The following is a 9,858-nucleotide window of genomic DNA, read 5'->3' as shown; positions in this document are numbered from 1 at the left end:
AAGCCGGACATGTCCGGGAAAATCCGGACGCATGGTAACCCGACCATAGGGACTCCAGGATCTGCAGCTGCTGCCACCTATATGGTGAATCCTCCAACTCTAGGAGTCTCTCGAGGAGCTGCCGGTGCAGTCACTGGGCACCCACTCGTGATGGTCTCGGGCAGTGGCATTGCAGAGGGAGCTGAGCAGACCGTCCCTTCTATGACATCCTGAATTGCTGCCAGGACGGATTCTCCTCTGCGCTAGGGAGAGACCCGAGGAAAAGCAGCTGTGGTGGGGGAGGGGGCAAGACAAGCTCTCCCCCTGAGCCCTTGACTAGCAGGCAAGCAGGACTCTGGGAGCCAAGGGATCGGTGTGTCTTGCTGGGAGAGCAGAGCTGGAGAGCAGAAAAGGGCATTGGAGGAAATGAAGAAAAGTCAGTGTGATGGCTGGATCATGACAGCTGGCAGTCAGACCTAGTGGTCAGAGGCAGAGTCCACACTCACAAGACAGGAGTTGAGAGTCAGCTGGATCAGGACGCTGGAAGAGGAGAAGCAAAAGACCAAACTGTGTTCAGAACCTCAAATCAGGTGAGTCACCCCGAGTCAGGATGCCAGGAAATCAAGTCTGGGGAGTGAGAGCAGGAACAGCTAACACACGGTCCAGAGCCGGGGAGGAGCTTGGCTGTTCAGACAGCTTCTTCTTCCTGCTGCTGGTTTAAGGAGGTTCCGGGGGCCGATTAGCTGCTCTGGGACTCTGCCAATGAGCCTCAGGGATGGAGCCTCAAACTGGGTCTGGACTTCGTAAGTACTAGCTAAGGAGTTTTTCGTACGTTTCCAGGTGGCGTGCTGGAGGGTGGCTTCTCCCAGGAACCCTGCAGACCTGGGTTAATGACCCATGGGTCATGACAGTGAGTGATCTCTCCCCGCTCAAACCTTCTGCACTAAACAGTCTCTAGGGTCCAGGACGCATCCTCTGAGAATAAAAATACAAAGTCATGAGGACAAATAGGCTATGGAACAGGAGCCCCCTCTTTGTTGCAACAGCCCCAAGTGCCCAGAAGAGTGGACGGTTCTTACCTCCAGAAGATGCCTGGAATCTTCCATCTAAGCCTCACTGGGACCCCTGTTTCTTGGTCTGACAGGATGAGATCATCTGTCCCCACTGCTCCCTGCGCTGGGCTGGCTGCAGCACACATCTGTGTAAGAGGCTGAGCCAGAGAGATGTTACAATCAGGGTCCAGGCAGCCCAGAAGGAGAACAGAGGGTCTGAAACCACAAGACAAAGCAATCAAATCAGCGGATTCAACAGAGAAGTTTTGTACCCTACAGGGACATCAAAGAAGGTCTGTTAGGAAAGCTGAGATGTTAGTCTGGAAACTGCAAAGGCAAAGATTGTGACTTGTTAAGATTCAGTTTTAGTCGCTACAAAGTGTGTTTTGTTTTCTTTGTCTGTTTGAAATTTGTCTCTTTCTCTTGCTTTGTGTCACTTAAATCTCTTCTTTGTTACTGTGCTTCCCAAAGCACCTCAGTGTTATCTGTTGGAGTGAAGTGTGAGTCTCCAGCCTACCCAACAGGCTGAGCTGTGCCCTGTCTCTTTGAAGGTAGCGAATAATTTCTGAGCGGTGCTGGGCCCAGAGTCCAAGGGCAGTTCACCAGACATCTCGTGTGAAGCCCAAAGCGACCAAAGGAGCAGGAGAGATTCAGGCCCCACTGACCCATGGGAACTTCCCACAGAAGAGGCTACACAGGGCTCCAGACTCAGCCAGCAGGATCCCTCCCACAAGCTGGGCCATGTCCTTCCCCTCCCAGCCCCACAGCTTCCTCTCCACCCCAGCCTCAGGAACCTCTCCCACCTCCGTGCTCTCCCCACCCACTCCCCAATACCAGGCTGTTCCCAGAATGGAAGCAGGTGTGTATCAGAGTTCACTCACCGCCAGATGCTGGCCAGGCCTTGTGTCACCGCTTTCTGGCTGGGCTAGCAACCCTGCTGATACTCACTCTTGCAGTTTCTTGGCTGGGAACTCAGCCCTCCAACCAGGTGACTGGCCTTTAGTCCACTCCTTCCTGGGTCGTGTTCCTTGCAAACAAAGTCCAAAAATGTCTTGAATAAAAACAAGGCCTTCTACCCTCGTGGAGAGTTTTTCCTCAGCCTGATTTCAGCTCAGCCTGCCCTTCTTGGGTTTCTATGGTCTTCTATGTACCCTTCCTTAGGGACGGTGAGAGAAGCCAGTCCTACCCTGGACTCCAGGGTTTGGCCCAAGGCCGTCTACTGAACAGCTCGCTCTGCTTCTCTACTTTTGCTGCTGTTTGCCCTTGTTTCCTCTCAGGTGGGGCTCACTTGGTCAACAATTTGGCCTAGCCCCAGGCTTGGCAGCCACAGGCCAAGCCACCCTGTTAGATACCCTCCTCCTTCGAATCTGGTCCAGCCCGGCTGACAGCTTTGTTGAGGGGATGGTGAAACCCCATTGCTGATCAGAAGGAGGTCACAGTCCGTTCTCTAAGAGCTGAAGGTTCGTTTGTCCTGCTGCAGGAAGTGGAGCTGGAGAGCAGAGATGTTAGGTCAATGAGACTGCAGGATGGAGTTGAAGACTGAGGGACAGGAGCCTCCTCCCAGAAATGCTCCCAGCCAGGCTATGCTGCAAGGATCCCATTTCTCCCCCGAAGAAACCCATATGCCCAAAGAAGTCAATGGCTCTTACCTCCAGGAGGGAGCGGGGTCTTCCCTCTCCACCTCTTTGAGAACTAGCACTGCTTGGTTTCCTTGGACAAGGTGATCTGTCCCCACTGCTCCCTGAGGTGGCTCAGCTTCTGACTGCACCCATCTGGGAGGCTGTCCCACACCCCAGGGCCTAGAAGACAGGGTGGGAGGAGGCTCCTATTCATAACAGACTCTGAGAGCCCAGAGAAGGGCCAAAGTAAGAATAAAGGGCAGGAGATGAAGCTAGTCCTGAGCCTCTGTCCCATCCTCACCTCCTCAAAGGTGGAGCTTCCTGAGCTTCAGTTGGGCAGACAGTCTGTAGCCCTGACCCAAAGGTCCTTCTGCGCCATATGGGGCAGGAAGATCTCTGCCTGGGAGCACGGGGAATGGGATGGGAGTGAGATCAAGGAAAGAGGGGAGGGGTATGGGTGTGAGGGAAAGAGCTCCTGCCCCACATGAAGGAATCTGGGGGGGTCGAAGGAAGGACCCGGCTCCACAGAGAGGGCAGAGAATTTCTGTGAGTGCCAGGGGCCTCCATTTCCGCTTCCACTAGCCCCGCATTTACAGTGAGAGAGAGCAGTACCTGCAGCAGGGAGAGGGACTTGCTGAACAGGGAGGGGAACCTTTAAGAGCATCAGATGAGCCACAGCCCTTGCAGCGCCTTGGGCATCTGGTGCAAGTGCCGGATGATGTGAAGCGTGCACATGACCTTGGCTGTGACATCCTCGTGCTGCAGGGGAACGAGAACATGTCAGAGACGGAGACACTCCCCAGGAATCAGGGAGGATGAAGGGCACCTGGAACGAGCACCATCATTTCCACCCAGCAGCTGCTCATGTCTGAGTGGTGGATTCACCCTCCTGACCCCCAGGATGGAGGCTTGCTGTCCTCTCTAGTGACCTCCAGTGCCAACCCCCCTCCTTGTCGCGTGAGCTCCTGCCACCTTCCCACCAGTGCCCCTGACAGCTGTTCCACCTCCAACCCACCTGGGGACACCGCTCAAGTTCGTAGAACCCTCTCCTCCACCCCCACCTCCATCCCCACCCAGGTAGGGCAGGGAGGGGGCTCTAGAAGGGTGGTGGGGGGCAGGAGGGATTCTGATTTTGGGGCAAAAATTGGGGATTGGTCCTGCTTTGAGCAGGGGGTTGGACTAGATGACCTCCTGAGGTCCCTTCCAACCCTGATATTCTGTGATTCTGTGATTCTGTGAAAGCAGTGAAGTGGCATGGGGAGAGCTTGAGTCCTTGGCCTCCCAGGCTGCCAGGGATGGGAGCAACTCTCGATGGTGGCTCAGGTGACATGGACACTAGGCTATGGGGAAATGGGGGCAGCTCTGAAGGGCAGGAAAGGTTCCCAGAGGGCACTTAGGGGACTCTCCTGCCCTTCCCAGGAGTGATAGCAGAGCACCACATCCTAAGAAGAGAAGTCCATGAAGTCCAGAAGTCCCCACTAGGCTCCTTGCTACCAGGCCAGCGAATGGCGATCGGATGGGAATGAGGCCCTGGGCCCCACCCCAAGCTCCTGAGTCGATTGCAGCTGCTTACCGTGACCCCCATTAGCTGCTGGGCTTCCCCCAGGAGGGAGTAGACGAGCACCAGCCCAGCCTGGCTGACACACAGCAGGGGGTCGTGGATGGCCAGCACTGCTGTCTGCAAGAAGGATCTTCTCTGCCCGTCGAAGAAGAATTTTCCAAAGACCTAGAACCAAGAGGACATGAGGCTTGAACAGATTGCCCACAGCCAGCCTCCAAGTCCTGGTGGTACAATGGCATCACCGTCCAGTGCCCCAAAGGGTGGGTAAAAGAGCTGCTGCAGCCAAGGCAGTTAATTCCCCAGGAGGCTTTCAGGCTCCCAGGATTCAGGGAAGCCCCTTTATTAAAAGGTCACAGATGTTTAGGAACCAAAGCCTCCAGTGGCTCTTTCGGGAGGGCAAATTTCTGGCAGGGGCCAGGATGGGCTGGAAATGGATCTCTAATGTGTCTGAGCAGGCCCACTCTGCTGTGCAGGGCACAGAGACGACAGAGGACCCTGTATTGCTTCCAGCAGAGAGATCTCCTGCACCTCAGTGGCTACAGGAGTGTGCGTGTGGGGGCGAGGGGGTTGGAACTGACAGACCAAAGGTCTCTTCCCCCCAACTTAGTGCTTTCTCTAGTCGCTGCGTATGGCCTCTGCAGCTCCTTGGTTTCTTCGAGGGGAATCCAACCTGCAGCCTGACAAGGACAAGGAGACTCATGGCCCAGTCCCCATCACAGACACTCCTTGGAGACTTATCTTCCGCTGCAGCAATTCAGCTTGTGGAAGGCGGGACAAGCTCACACAGTCTCTCTCACGGGGCGTCTGTGGAGCAGCGTTCTGCAGATGCCCTTGTTGATCCAGGAGTCATTCCAAGGCCTCCTCTGTCATGTTGTGGAAATCACCCATTTCAGCTTTCATTCCAGTCTGCGGGCACTGTGTTACGGTGTGTTCGAAGGTTTGGATATTCTCACCACAGTTGTGAGACGGGGGTGGGGGGGTGTCTTTGATTTTCTACTTGTGCAGCAAGTAGCCGCAACTTGGGTGAGTGACAATGTGCTTCTTTGGAACAGTGGCTGAGGTCCAGATACTCTGCCATTCCCTGGCCGGGTCTGGAGACATGAGCGGGGCGCATGTGGTCCATATTGGCTCTGGTGCTCACTATGTCCCCTACCCAGTTCCCAGGTTGGGGCATTCTGCTTTCTGACAGGCAATGGAATTGGGCAAAGCCCACCTCCTTTCTCTGCTTCTACAGGATGCAGGGAATTAAACAAGGGTCTGATCAAGCAATTGTGACTGCCTGACCCAGTGCTCTCCTCTCAGACACTTGGGGATCAGCCAGGGGGACAAGGAGCAGAGAGACACCCAGAGCCATAATCCTATCTTAACTCACCCACCCGGGGATTCTCCTTATGCCACGTAGCAATGCATCCATGTAAGACACTCAAATCACGGCAACTAGCGAGGTTCCAATGTGGGACCTTTAGCACCAGCCTGTCCCACTGGTTGCTGGATGAGGAACTCTGAACTGGAAATAAGGAGTGGGCTCTTTTCCTGTCTCCAGGAGGCATCCACTGCAGGGAACCCAGCCAGCCCCACTCCCTGAGCTGTGTCATGCCCTAGCACAGTGCCCTTACCTCCCCAACTCTGGCTGTATTCTTGTAGCCCAAGAGCCTTCTGTCTTGGTGCCAGTCATAACACTAGAGATCTTCCGCGTCATGTATGGTCAGGCCTGGAAGAGAGAGAGAGAGAGAGAGACTTTTCTCCTCATTCTGGTTGCAGTTTCTGTGTCCTTCCAATCCCATTGGTGGCTGCACAGTGGAGTGGAGAAGAACAGAAGCAGAGAGAGACTTGTCCTCCAGCTGAGTTCAGTCTGAGAGAAATTGTCTGGGGTCCCATTATCCACCTGTGGTCACTCTCAGTCCCCTATTGGGTTCCGTGTCCCAGCTGGGTTCCTTACCCCTCTGTTGGAGCAGCAGTTGGTAGAGCCGGTAAGTCCCCTCCCTGGCCTGCCGGCTGATGTCTTTGTCTGGGTCGCTGACAAACAGAGCCAGCTGGGCCACATGGTGCCCCATCCTAGGGAACTCGGCTGAGATCTAATGGAAGGGAGAGCAGAGGGGACTCCATCAGCATTTTCCTGTCAGCCCCATGAAGAACACTCCTAAGTCACAGCCCCGGCAGCAGCAGATCCTGCAGCCCTCTGGAGCCAGCCCAGCTACAACTGGAGCCAGGAAGCTGGGGTCGGAGGTCACTTACATCAAACTCAGGGAGGGTGACTGTGTATCTCAGCAGGGCTGTGCTGCTCCTGATAGCCCTGGCTCGCTCCTGCGACACCCTGGACATGACCCACAAGTTGATATCCTGTGGGGAAAGGAGGCAGGTCAGACTCAATGGCCAGGTGCACCTGCTTTGCAAATGAGCCCCATGCCCCCAGCCCCAGGGGCCTGAGACATTCTGCGCAGGGGGGAATATCAGAGGCCTTGATGGCAGAGCTTTAGAAGGGGATTCTTTCCCCCAGGACGCAGCTTGTACCCTGCAGGTCACAACTTGTCAGCGTCTCTCTAGATTGGGACAATGTTCAGGGTCGGGGCTGGTTCCATTCTCCCAGAACTCCTGATTCCTGAACAGTTCACCAGAAAGGAGACTGAACCCGCACCCTTCCCTGCTACAAAAATCCTTGGGGAGATGTAGGGAGTGACTGAGATCACAATCCCCCCAGGAATTTCAGAGCAGATCAGAGGGAAGGGCTGATTCCCTGGGATCCTGCTGTTTCTCTAGGAAGGAGCGTGTGCCTCTTCTCTGAAAACCATCTCCTGAATCTCATAGTGTGTGTGTGCGTGTGTGTGTGTGTGTGTGTGTTGGAGGGGTGGGGGAAGGGTGGGTTTTCAGACTCTTACTCCCCAAGACAGCTAGGAGCCCTGTGCTTAGTGCTCAGCAGAACCAGGCAGAGCTCTGGCTTGAAGTCCCAGCTCTTTCCTCTGTCCCTCAAGAAGGAAGGACCTGACACTGCATTGCACTGACCTCCCCAACCAAGGACAGCCCACTGGGGACCCAGCTAGGAGGACACAGTAGAAAATGGATCTCCCAGTCTCTCCTTACCAGTCCCCCAAAGAGTTATGGTAAAATGGGGCTCACCTCCAAGATGAAGTGGAGCCTGTCTGTGTCTGGGGACTCTGCCAGCAGGTTCCCCAGCATGGCATCCAGGACCTCTGGCATGACTTCGTGCACAGCCTGCAAAGCATGGGTCAGAGTTAGGGAACCTGGGCCTACACCTGCCACAGGATGGGAAGAGGGGTCTCTGGGAAGCACTGGAGAGACTCCCAAACACATCTCCTGGCCTCTCTCCTTCACATCCCACTGCAGGCAATTCGCAAGAACTTATGACACCTGGACCTTTGATCCATGAGCTTAGCAGGTCCCTGCAGAGGGCCTTGTAGGCAGAAGAGTGTGAAACAGCCAAGTTGCTGTGGATGGAAGCTGGGTTTCTGGAGAAAACACAGCTTATGAAAGAAAGAAAGAAAGAAAGAAAGAAAGAAAGAAAGAAAGAAAGAAAGAAAGAAAGAAAGAAAGAAAGAAAGAAATCCCCCAGGGAGGGGTAATCTCTTCCCTGGTGGAGGGAAGGATCCAACCCTGCAGCTTGTTCCATCTCCGCTACCCCACCCCTAAATCTGGAGCTCCAGTGAATGAAGGGAGCAGGGACCAAGGACCACTCTGGAAGAGGAGGAGGATGGAGGAGGAGGATGTACCTGGATGTGGGTGGTGTCCTTCTCCGTGCCCAGGGTGAAGACGGAGTGAAGGACAGCTCACAAGAGATGGGTCTCTAGGGCTGGCTCCAGGGCAGGTTTCATGGTGCTGGCAAGAGAGAGGAGCTGCTATTAGACTGTGCAGTATGGGGGTGGGACTGTCGCCAACACAGACACCAACCCACAGGGATAGAGGCACAAGCTGGCGAGAATGGAAACTGAGGCACTGAGCTAGGGAATGACAAGGCCAAGGCGTGCCAGACAGACAGTGGCAGGACAGGAAGAGCTCCTGTTCCCTGGAGCCTGCTGCCCCTCCTGTATCTGAGCCCGGGAGTGAGCCCCTCCCCAAGGCCCCTGTCATGTTATTGAAGTGAAAAGAAGAGCCCCGCCAGGAGAGAGTGACCCTTCCCACCCCACCATCTCTGCCAGAGACGCCACTCTTGGGAGGTGACCTGGGAGGGACAGTGACGGTGACTCCCAGCCTTGGGTCTGAGCAGCACTGGGATGAGGGGAGCTGGCGGGGTGGGGGGGGGTCGGGCTATCTTGGTTCCAGAGGTTGCCCACTGCAGCCAGGGAGTTGGCGAGGATGGCGCTGGGGGATGAGTCATCGGGAAGCTCCTCGATGAGCTCCTGTGAGACGTGAAGGAGACAAAGCAGCGTGTGAGATTCAGGCCCGACTGACACCTCCCAGTGAGGAGATGACACAGCCAGTGCCCCACATAGCCAGCAGGATCCCCCACCACCTCCCGCTCCTCCCATTCCTTCCTGCCCTCAGACTTGTCCCCCTTCCTGGATTCCTGCCCTGCTCACTCCCAATCACCTTATCTCCTCCTCCCTGTCAAAACTGCCCCCATTCAGCCCCATCCTGATGACCGAGCTGGGACCATGTGATTCCTTGTCCCCCACTCTCAGCTGCCCTCCAGCCCCACAATTCCCGTCCTGCCCACTACTGACCAATCTCAGAATTTCTCCCTTCTCTTCTCCCCAGTCTTCAGCCCCAGCAATCCTTGTCCCCTGCTGCCCCCTCCAACACCACCCGGCCCCCACCCATTAGCCCGGTGATACCCCTGCCAATCCCATGTCTCTCTCCTCTCGCCAGCTGCCATATGGCATGTCTCACTCACCACGATCCTCTTCACCACAGCCGCCTTGCAGCAGCGCGGCTCCAGCGTGTCCTCTCCTCTCTCCCATGCAGCCAGACATGCGGGGTAGATGGCCTGAAGGAACAGGAGCTGCTGCCCCTCATCCTGGACCCACCGGGAGTGGGGTATAGTGAGAGAGAACCTGTTAGCGAGGGACCTTCCTGCCCCACCCAAACCAGCTCCATGGCTCAGGCCTCAATGGCGGATTGTGGGGACCCGCCTATTGTCCAAATCCCCCACGACTCCTACACAAGCAGGATCAGGAACTGGGACAGTGCCTGTGGGGGGAGATGACCTCGGCTGTTGTGGGACAAACACCCCCATCTTGGGGATCCCACATCATGGATGTAAAAGGGCCCCATTAGGGGTGGTGGATCAGGAGGGACAAGACAATCGGCAGGGGGTGGGGATGCTGGGAAGGGACAGGGCAATCTTGCTTCCAGCCCAGGTGGGGAACATTTGTACCTTTTCTCTGCACTGGAGCTGCTCTCGGATGACCTTGAGAGCAGCTTCATTTGTGGCCATGTCCACCCCTTCCTCCTGCTCCAAATCCAGGGGGGTCCCTGCACCCGGGAGAGAAGGGCACAGGGGGATGCCTGCTGCCACTTGGGGGAAGGACAGGGGTATGGTGGGGAGAGCAGGATTCAAGACCCCCCTTCCCATCTCAGGCACCCAGGGCAGATGGGGCCCCAAACCTCCCTCTCAGGGATGCCTTCAGCCCCCAACAGCTTCAGAAGCCCAGAGCAGAGCCCCCCTCCACTGCCCAGGACTCCAGGGGAGGTG

At 56.0% G+C, this 9,858-nt stretch overlaps 1 long non-coding RNA gene across 2 annotated transcripts; it reads right to left on the bottom strand.

The window, feature by feature from the left end:
- Positions 1-1,918: 1,918 nt before the first annotated feature.
- LOC140904651 (uncharacterized) lies at positions 1,919-4,337 on the bottom strand. 2 transcript variants are annotated; one of them, XR_012156551.1, is made up of 4 exons: positions 4,224-4,337; positions 3,263-3,409; positions 2,681-2,830; positions 1,919-2,058 (listed from the first exon to the last, which is right to left on the bottom strand). It is a non-coding gene; the product is annotated as an uncharacterized lncRNA (long non-coding RNA). The 2 variants fall into 2 exon arrangements; XR_012156550.1 differs by lacking the exon at positions 1,919-2,058 and adding an exon at positions 2,328-2,520.
- Positions 4,338-9,858: the final 5,521 nt, after the last annotated feature.

This window comes from Lepidochelys kempii, unplaced genomic scaffold, assembly GCF_965140265.1.
Source record: "Lepidochelys kempii isolate rLepKem1 unplaced genomic scaffold, rLepKem1.hap2 scaffold_54, whole genome shotgun sequence".
Classification (NCBI taxonomy): domain Eukaryota; kingdom Metazoa; phylum Chordata; order Testudines; family Cheloniidae; genus Lepidochelys; species Lepidochelys kempii.
Note: the sequence above shows the minus strand (reverse complement) of the source record. Positions and strands in the feature narration are given on the sequence as shown.